General features: G+C 49.4%; 1 non-coding gene across 1 annotated transcript; it reads left to right on the forward strand.

The window, feature by feature from the left end:
- The first annotated feature begins 721 nt into the window (after window positions 1-721).
- Window positions 722-828, forward strand: LOC113225323. The gene has a single exon (XR_003309989.1). It is a non-coding gene; the product is annotated as a U6 spliceosomal RNA (small nuclear RNA).
- Window positions 829-10755: the final 9927 nt, after the last annotated feature.

Here is a 10755-nt window from a genome sequence, read left to right on the forward strand (position 1 = left end):
TCTATCTATCTATCTATCTATCTATCTATCTATCTATCTATCTATCTATATTGGTGGTGCACACCTGTACTCTCAGCTACTCAGGAGGCTGAGATGGGAGGATGTCTTGAGCTCAGGAGTTAAGAGGCTGCAGTGAGCTATGATCTCACCACCACACTCCAGTCTGGGCGACAGAGGGAGACCTTGTTCCTTAAATAAAAATAATAGTACAGTTTTTTGTTTTTTAATTGGCACTTGGGCCAGGGGCGGTGGCTCATACCTGTAATCCCAGCACTTTGGGAGGCTGAGGCGGGTGGACCATTTGAAGTCAGGAGTTTGAGACCAGCTTGGCCAACATGGTGAGACCCCATCTCTACAAAAAATACAAAAATCGGCCGGGCGCGGTGGCTCAAGCCTGTAATCCCAGCACTTTGGGAGGCCGAGACGGGCGGATCACAAGGTCAGGAGATCAAGACCATCCTGGCTAACACGGTGAAACCCCGTCTCTACTAAAAATACAAAAACTAGCTGGGCGAGGTGGCGGGCGCCTGTAGTCTCAGCTACTCGGGAGGCTGAGGCAGGAGAATGGCGTAAACCCGGGAGGCGGAGCTTGCAATGAGCTGAGATCTGGCCACTGCACTCCAGTCCGGGCGACAGAGCAAGACTCCGCCTCAAAAAAACAAAAACAAAAACAACAAAAAAACAAAACAAAACAAAAAAAAAAACAAAAAATACAAAAATCATGCTCACTTCGGCAGCACATATACTAAAATTGGAATGACACAGAGAAGATTAGCATGGCCCCTGCACAAGGATGACACGCAAATTCATGAAGCATTCCATATTTTAAAAATATATATATATATACACACAGAAACTAGCCAGGCATGGTTGGTGCATGCCTGTAATCCCAGTTACTCAGGAGGCTGAGACACAAGAATTGCTTGAACCTGGGAGGCAGAGGTTGCAGTGAGCCGAGATTGCGCCACTGCACTCCAGACTGGGCGACAGAGCAAGAATCCATCTCAAAATAATAATAATAATAAATTGGCCGTTGGAAAAAAACTGTTGTGTGGAATGTGTGTTGCTGATTTTCTCAGGCTGTGTGAGGGCCCCCACCACAGGGCTTTGGTAGTTGGAAGCATAAAGCCTTCCCAGCTCCTGGCTTCTCCCCTGGCTGTTTCATTCATTGGCTACGGGACTTTGAGACTTGGTTGCCTTGTCTCTATCAGGACAGGATTGGCCTCCTCGGTTTCATGGGCCTAGGCCTCACTGGAGCCCCTTTGCCCTCCCCCTCCCGCCCCCAAAATGCCGGGGCTCTGCAGCTCTGGGAGGACTTTGCCCAGGTCCTGTTTTTTTTTTTTTTTTTTTTTTTTTTGAGACGGAGTCTTGCTTTGTTGCCCAGGCTGGAGTGCAGTGACGCATCTCGGCTCACTGCAAGCTCCGCCTCCCGGGTTTACACCATTCTCCTGCCTCAGCCTCCGGAGTAGCTGGGACTACAGGTGCCCGCCACCTTGCCCGGCTAGATTTTTTGTATTTTTTTAGTAGAGACGGGGTTTCACTGTGTTAGCCAGGATGGTCTCGATCTCCTGACCTCGTGATCCGCCCGTCTCGGCCTCCCAAAGTGCTGGCATTACAGGCTTGAGCCACCGCGCCCGGCCACACCTGTTTCTATCATCCCACCACTTTGGGAGGCTGAGGCGGGCGGATCACTTGAGGTCAGGAGTTTGAGACCAGCCCGACCAACGTGGTAAAACCCCGTCTCCACTGAAAATATAAAAATTAGCTGGGCGTGCTGGCGTGGGCCTGTAATCCCAGCTACTCTGGAGGTTGAGGCAGGAGAATTGCTTGAACCCGGGAGGTGGAGGTTGCAGTGAGCCGAGATTGTGCTACTGTACTCCAGCCTGGGTGACACAGCGAGACTTTGTCTCAAGAAAGAAGAAGAAGGAGAAGGAGAAGGAGAAGGAGAAGGAGAAGGGGAAGGGGAGGAAGAGGAAGAAGAAGAAGAGGAAAAAGAAGAAGAAGAAGTAGTAGTTGGGGAGGCCCATCTCTCTGTCCCCATTCCCCCCTCAACCATTGTTCTATCCTGCCTCCTAGGAAGTGTTGAATATCTTTCCATCCAGATCACTTGAACCCTGAAACACCTGTGGGTTTCCAGGCTGGGACCTGGCTGTGGTAGGGAAATAAGCCCCCACCTTGGCTGGATTTCAGGGGAGGTGGGGAGGGCAGCGCCTGCCACCCCAGCTCTGGGCCCCAACGCTCAGAAACCTGAGTAACTTTTTTGTTGTTGTTTGTTTGTTTTTCTTAAGACGGAGTCTCGCTCTGTCACCCAGGCTGGAGTGCAGTGGCACGATCTCAGCTCACTGCAAGCTTCGTCTCCTGGGTTCACGCCATTCTCCTGCCTCAGCCTCCCGAGTAACTGGGACTACAGGTACCTGCCCCCATGCCTGGCTAATTTTTTGTTTTTAGTAGAGATGGGATTTCACCATTTTAGCCAGGATGGTCTTGATGTCCTGATCTTGTTATCTGCCCGTCTCGGCCTCCCAAAGTGCTGGGATTACAGGCGTGAGCCACCGCTCCCGGCCTTTTTTTTTTTTTTTTTTTAATATAATATTGAGATGGAGTTTTGTTCTTGTCGCCCAGGCTGAAGTACAATGGGGTGACCTCGGCCCACTGCAACCTTGTCCTCCAGCGTTCAAGCAATTCCCCTGCCTCAGCTTCCTGAGTATCTGGGATTGCAGGCGCCCACCATCAAGTCCGGGGAATTTTTTGTATTTTCAGTAGAGATGGAGTTTCACCATGTTGCCCAGGCTGGTCTGGAACTCCTGGCCTCATGTGATCCGCCCTCATCGGCCTCCCAGCGTGCTGGGATTACAGGCGTGAGTCACTGCATCCGGTCCCAAGTTACTATTGCAGAAGGAGCCATCGGGGCCTGCCACCCTGCAGCTGGGGGAGAGAGGGCTGGGCCGCCCAGACAGGCCAGGTCTTAAATAAATAATCAGAGAGGTAGGAAGAGAAGGGCAGGGCCATTCTCCAGTTCCTCAGGCCGGAATATGTGAAACTCCTGACTTCTCCTACTTTCCTTCCTGTTTCTTCCTTTTTAAAATTTTTAATTTAATTTACTTTTTAATTTTAAAATTTTAATTTAATTTAATTTATTTTTGAGATGGCGTTTTGCTCTTGTCAGCCAGGCTGGGGTGCAATGGCGCGATCTCAGCTCACTGCAACCTCCACATCCCGGGTTCAAGCGATTCTCCTGCCTCAGCCTCCTGAGTATCTGGGATTACAGGTACCCGCCACCAGGCCTGGCTAATTTTTTGTATTTTTAATAGAGGCAGGGTTTTGCCATGTTGGCCAGGCTGGTCTCAAACTCCTGTCCTCAGGTGATCCACCTACCTCGGCCTCCCAAAGTGCTGGGATTACAGGCATGAGCCACTGAACCTGGCCTTTTTTTTTTTTTTCTTGAGATGGAGTCACTTGAACCCACTTCCCAGTGCTCCCGGTCCTCCTTCCTGTTTCTGAAAGCAAAGCATCAACCCACATTCCTGGAGACCCTGCCGTGTGCCTGGCCCCAGGCAGGCCATGCTTGGGACACAGTGGAGGTGGAGACAGCCAGCCCCCACCCTCAGTCCAAAGGAGGTGGCAAACTGGGCCCCATACTTTGACCACCCAGGGTGATCAAGGCTGAGATCAGGAGTCCAGGGGCCTGGGGGAAGCCTGGAGAGACATGTGACCTAGACTGGGAGTGTCTGGTGGACTCAGCAGATTCCTGAGTGGAAATATGAAGGTTCCGGAGAAATTAAGAGAAAAATGCTTGAGGAGGCCGGGTGCGGTGGCTCACACCTGTAATCCCAGCACTTTGGGAGGCCGAGGCAGGCAGATGATGAGGTCAGGAGATCGAGACCATTCTGGCTAACACGGTGAAACCCCGTCTCTACTAAAAATACAAAAATAAAATTAGCCAGATGTGGTGGCGGCCGCCTGTAGTCCCAGCTACTAGGGAGGCTGAGGCAGGAGAATGGCGTGAACCCAGGATGTGGAGAAAAATGTGTGAGGAAAGGAGTGACGTGGTGAGACTCGTACCACAGAAGGCTTGGCACGCTGGTGTTTCTCAAGTAATTTTGAACTAGAGACACCTGATCCATAACAGGATGTATACATTTCATGTATTTATTTCATGATTATTTTATTTATTTATTTATTTATTTGAGATGGAGTCTCATTCTGTCACCCAGGCTAGAGTACAGTGGTGTTATCTCAGTTCACTGCAACCTCTGCCTCCTGGGTTCAAGTGATTCTCCTGCTTCAGCCTCCCGAGTAGCTGGGATTTCAGGCGCTTGCCACCACACCCAGTTATTTTTGTATTTGTAGTAGAAGTGGAGTTTCACTATGTTGGCCAGGCTGGTCTCGAACTCTTGACCTCAAGTGATCTGCCAGCCTTGACCTCCCAAAGTGCTGGGATTACAGGTGTGAACCACCATGCCTGGCATATATTTATTTTATTATTAGAGATGGAGTCTCGCTCTGTTGCCCAGGCTGGAATGCAGTGGTGAGATCACTGCGGCCTCTAATTTCTGAGCTCAAGGTATTTAATTTAGAGATGGGGACTTGCTGTGTTGCCCAGGCTGGTCTGAACTCCTAGGCTCAAGGGGTCGTCCCACCTTAGCCTCTCACTAGCAGGGACTTGGGTGCAAGCTACCACACCCTAGCTAGGATGTATATTTTGCTTGGAATGCCGTATGTATGCAAATATGTATATAAATTAAGAAAAAATTTCACAAAATAATAATTACTTGTACAATGCACTCTGATGTGTGTGTTTGCTGTTAAGATTGAAGTTCCAGGGCACAATTATATCTCACTGCAGCCTCAATCTCCTGGGCTCAGGTGATGCTCCTGCCCCTGCCTCTTGAGTAGTAGGATTATAGGTGCATACCACCACACCTATCTATTTTTTAAATATTTTTGTAGACACGGGGTCTCACTATGTTGCCCAGGCTAGAGTGCAGTGGTCTGATCATAGCTCATTGCAGCCTCGATCTCCTGGGCTCAAGCAATCCTCCTGCGTCAGCCTCCCAAATAGCTAGGTCTTCTTGTCTTTTCAACCTTTTGTATTGAACCCATTGTTTTCTTTGGCCCACCTATACTCACTTCCTAGTGAATCTCCACCAGTCCCATGAATTTACATACCCTCTATCCACGCATGGCTCCTGTGATTGGCTGCCTAAGAACCCTCGAAAATATCCCAGTCCCTAGAACCTGTGAATATTACTTTACATGGCAACAGAGACTTGGCAGATGTGAGTCAATAAAAGATCTTGAGATGGAGAGATGATCCTGGCCTAACAGGGTAGGCCCTAAATTAATCCTGAGTGCCCTTAAAGAGAGAGGCAGAGGGAGATTTGACACAGAAGAGAAGGAAGGCAGTGGGATGATAGAAGCAGAGAGATTTGAAGATTCTATGCTGCTGGTTTTGAAGATGGAGGAAAAGGCCATGAGCCGAGGAACACAGATGACCTCGAGAAGCTGGAGAAGACAAGGATGTAGATTCTCCTCTAGAACCTCCTAACAGAGCGTGGCACTGCTAATGTTTTGGCTTCAGCCCAGTGAAACCATTTCGAACTTCAATCTCTGGATTTTTTTTTTTTTTTTTTTTTAATGAGACAGAGTATCACGCTGTCACTCAGGCTGGAGTGCCATGACGTGATCTTGGCTCACTGCAGCCTCTGCCTCCTGGGCTCAAACGATCCTGCTGCTTCAGCTTCCCAATTAGGTGGGACCACAGGCATGAGCCACCATGCCTGGCTAATTTTTGCATTTTTGTAGAGATAAGATTTTGCTATGTTGCCCAGGCTGGAATCTCTGGACTTTTTTTTTTTTTTTTGAAACGGAGTCTGGCTCTGTTGCCCAGGCTGGAGTGCAGTGGTGCGATCTTGGCTCACTGCAAGCTCCGCCTCCTGGGTTCACGCTATCCTCCTGCCTCAGCCTCCCGAGTAGCTGGGACTACAGGCTCCCGCCACCTCGCCTGGCTAGTTTTTTATATTTTTTAAATAGAGATGGGGTTTTACCATGTTAGGATGGTCTCGATCTCCTGACCTTGTGATCCGCCCATCTCAGCCTCCCAAAGTGCTGGGATTACAGGTGTGAGCCACCATGCCTGGCAAATCTCTGGACTTTTAAGAGAATAAACCCATGTAATTTTAAGCCTCTCACAGCCCCCGGGATGTTTATTAAATGCAGATTCTAGCAGTCCAGGAATAGGATTTTTTGTTGTTGTTGTTGAGACAGGATCTTGCTGTCACCTAGCTGGAGTGCTGGAGTACAGTGGCATGATCTTGACTCACTGCAACCTCTGCCTCCTGGGTTCAAGCAATTCTTTTGCCTCAGCCTCCCAACTAGCTGGGATTATAGGTATGCACCACCATGGTCCGACTACTTTTTGTGTTTTTAGTAGAGATGGGGTTTCACCATGTTAGCCAGGCTGGTCTTGAACTCTTGACCTCAAGTGATCCACCCACCTCGGCCTCCCAAAGTGCTGGGATTACAGGCATGAGCTGCTTTCACCCTTCTTATGTCCTCTGCTTGTATCCTTTCCTCCTCCCTTCACTGACATCCTTCAAAGTTCAACTCAGATGCCCCCTCCTCCAGGAAGTCCTCCCTGACCCCACCCTCCAAGCTGGTACCCTCTGGGTTCCCCCATTCTAGTCCTGTCTGCTCTGGGTCTTCTCTGTTGGCCTGTGAGCCCATAAGGGCAGGAATTAGGCCTGTCTCAGTCACTGCTGACTTACCAGCATCACCCAGCACAGCGCTGGGCTCAGGAACAGTTTGCCAGCAGGGTGTGGTGGCTGAAACCTGTAATCCCGTACTTTGGGAGGCCGAGGACGGGGAATTGCTTGAATCCATTAGTTGGAGACCAGCCTGGGCAAGGTGGCAAAACCCCGTCTCTAAAAAGAAAAGAAAAAGTTTGCTGAATTTCGAATGCAAATATGAGGGAGGAGAGAGGCCCTGTTCTCTGGGATGAGGCTGAAGGTGTGGAGTTATTCAACACCAGGCTTCCCGGGGGCATACCACTGAAAACAGCACCTTGCCAGGTGCGGAGGCTCACCCCTGTAATTCCAGCATTTTGGGAGTTCAGGGTGGGAGGATCTATTGAGGCCAGGCGTTCCAGACAAGCCTGTGCAACATAACAAAATCCCAGGTCTACAAAAAAATTTAAGAAATTAGCCAGGCATGGTTGCGTGTGCCTATAGTCCTAGCTACTCAGGAGGCTGAAGCAGGAGGATAGCCAGAACCCAGGAGTTTGAGGCTGCAATGAGCTATGATTGCACCACTGAACTCCTGGCTGGGCAAGACAGCAAAGCTCTGTTTCAAGGAAGGGAGGGGAGGGGAGGGAGGGGGAAGAAGGGAGAGGGAAGGGGAAGGAGAGGGAAGGGGAGGGAGGGGAAGGGACAATACAAGACAAGATCCAAAGCCATTTCCTAGGTGGCAAACTGAGGCCAGAAAGGGCCTCTCTGCTCTGTGGGGTCCAGATTCCCCACTACTCCATCCAGCCTCCTCCTGGCCTCACTCACCCCCTTCCTGGAGCCCCAGGTCTTTTTTTTTTTTTTTCAATGATGAAATCAGAATCTGGGTAGGAGGTTTGGCTTAGCGGGAGCAAAGCCCGCTGAGACCAGCTGGTATATTTTTCTCTCTAAGAAGGGGGAGGGCAGGGGACGAGGTGCTCCAGGCAGCATCGTCCAAACCCTCAAACCCTGCCCTCCTTGGCTTGGACCCACCCCACATTCCCTGAAGGGTCTAGGATTCTGGGGTCTCCTGAGTCCTGGAGCCTCCTCCCTCCAGCTTCCCCCTGTCTGGCACCTCTAGCCCTAGAGTGGGTGCTCAGTGACTAGGCTGAGCCTGGCCTGTGCTCAAGTTGCCCAACTGGCCTGGGCCACTTCTCCAAACTCCAGGGTGCTGATTACCTGGAGGGCTGCCAGAGCTTCCACACCCCAAGGTCACCAGCTGCTGGGGCCCTCAGGGGACTCTCAGGCCTCCCTTTGCCCAGTGGTCCCTGGGTCCTCAGGGGAAAAGCTCCCAGCTTGTGAATCTGTGCCCAGGGGTAAGCACTGGAAGAGATCTGTTCTCTTTTCTTTTATTTTTTTGGAGACGGGGTCTCACTCTGTCTCCCAGACTGGAGTGCTGTGGCACAACCTCAGCTCACTGCAACCTCCACCTCCTAGGTTCAGGCGATCTTCTCACTTCAGGCTCCAGAATAGCTGGGACTACAGGCCTGTGTCACCACGCCTGGCTAATTTTTGTATTTTGGGGGGTAGAGACGGTGTTTTGTCATATTGCCCATGCTGGTCTCGAACTCCTGGACTTAAACTATGCAACTGCCTTGACCTCCCAAAGTGGTGGGATTACAGGTGTGAGCTACCTCACCCAGCCTAGAATAAATCTTTATTTCTTTTCCTTTCTTTATAATCTTTATCTGCAAAAGGTCGTCATAACTTAAAATACCATGGGGTTGTGATTTGTCCGGCACCAACCAAAGCACTTCATACACGTGAACTCTGCTCACCCCTGCATGACCTCCAAGGCAGAAGCTACAGTGATCCCCATTGTACAGCCCAGCAAACTGAGACAGGAGAGTTGAATGACTTGCCCAAGACCATTCAGCTGCTAAGTGAGATACAAGGTCAAGATGACAGATTTCAGGGTCCTGGCACCGGACCACAAAGTCACAGCTCTCCTTCCTGAAAGCAAATCCCTTCAGCAGTTTCTGCAAATTCTTGAATACTCAATGCATTTAAAAGAGATGCTGTTGGCTGGGCACGGTGGCTCACACTTGTAATCCCAGCACTTGGGAGGCTGAGGCGGGTGGATCACCTGAGGTCAGGAGTTTGTGACCAGCCTGACCAACATGATGAAACCCCATCTATCTCTACTAAAAATACAAAAAAATTAGCTGGGCATGGTGGCGGGTGCCTGTAACCCCAGCTACTCTTGAGGCTGAGGCAGGAAAAATCACTTGAACCCAGGAGGTGGAGGTTGCAGTGCGGCGATATCGTGCCATTGCACTCCAGCCTGGGAGACAGAGCGAGACTCAGTTTCAAAAAAATAAATAAATAGAAATAAAAAATGTGCCGGGCGCGGTAGCTCACGCCTGTAATCCCAGCACTTTAGGAGGCCAAGTTGGGCAGATCACAAGGTCAGGAGATCGAGACTATCCTGGCCAACATGGTGAAAGCCCGTCTCTACTAAAAATACAAAAATTAGCCGGATGTGGTGGTGCACGCCTGTAGTCCCAGTTACGCGGGAGGCTGAGGCAGGAGAATCACTTGAACCCAGGAGGCAGAGGTTGCAGTGAGCTGAGATCACACCATTGCACTCCAGCCTGGGTGATAGGGCAAGACTCTGCCTCAAAAATAAATAAATAAATAAATAAATACAATAAAATAAAATAAAAAATTAAAATTAAAAAGATTAACAAATAAAACAGATGCTATTATATGTTCATTTGCTTTTTCCCATTCTACACTTTCTTGCACCTTGCTTTCCCTCTCTCTCTCTCTCTCTCTATTTTTTTTTTTTTTTTTTGGAAACAGGGTGTCCCTCTGTCGCCCAGGCTAGAGTGCAGTGGTGCTCACTGCAGCCTCAACTTTACAGTCTCAAGTGATCCTCCCACCTCATCCTCCTAAGTAGCCAGGACCACAGACATGTGTCAGCATGCCTGATTAATTTTTGTAGAGATGAGCTTTCGAAATGTTGCCCAGGCTGGTCTCGAACTCTTTTTTTTTTTTTTTTTTTTTTCTTTTTGAGATGGAGTCTCACTCTGTCATCCAGGCTGGAGTGCAGTGGTGCAATATCGGCTCACTGCAACCTCCATCCTCCGGATTCAAGCTATTCTCTTGCCTCAGCCTCCCGAGTAGCTGGGATTACAGGTGCCCTCCACCACACCCAACTAATTTTTGTGTTTTTAGTGGAGATGGGGTTTCACCATGTTGACTGGGCTGGTCTCGAACTCCTGACCTCAAATGATCCACCCACTTTGGCCTCCCAAAGTGCTGGGATTACAGGCATGAGCCACTGAGCCTAGCCTCGAACTCTTGAGCTTAAGCAATCCTCCTGTCTCAGCCTCCTAGAGTGCTGGGATTACAAGTGTGTCTGCCACTGTGCCTGGCCTCCCTCTATACTTTTGTGACCACCTAATTTTTATTGTTTTAGATAAAAGGTCTCACTCTGTTCCCTAGGCTGGAGTGCGGCAGTGGCACGATCACAGCTCACTATAACCTTGAACTCCAGAGCTCAAGTGATCCTCCTGTCTTGGCCTCCAAAAGTGTTCGAATTACAATTGTGAGCCACTGAGCTCAGCCTGATTTATTATTGCAATTTACCTTTCTTTCATCTAATTCCTCACTTTTCCTAATGCATGCATACATACACATACATCTCCCTCCACAGCACTTTCTGCTTTGTGACAATAAGTTACAAGCCAGATAACCCACTTAGCCTACTTGTATATTATGTTTAGTATTTATTGACCGTGTCCCCCTGCTAGAATATCAGGGCCAGCAGAGAAGGGATTTTCATCTGTTTTGCTCATGTTTTTCTCATTTGTTTTTCTTTGTCTTTTTTTCTTTTCATGTTTTGTCGCCCAGGCTGGAGTGCAGTGGCGCGGCCTTGGTTCACTGCAACCTCTACCTCTTAGGTTCAAGCGATTCTCCCGTCTCAGGGATTACCGGTATGTACCACCATGCCCCACTAATTTTTGTATTTTTAGTTGAGATGAGGTTT

Source organism: Piliocolobus tephrosceles, chromosome 21 (genome assembly GCF_002776525.5).
Source record: "Piliocolobus tephrosceles isolate RC106 chromosome 21, ASM277652v3, whole genome shotgun sequence".
NCBI lineage: Eukaryota > Metazoa > Chordata > Mammalia > Primates > Cercopithecidae > Piliocolobus > Piliocolobus tephrosceles.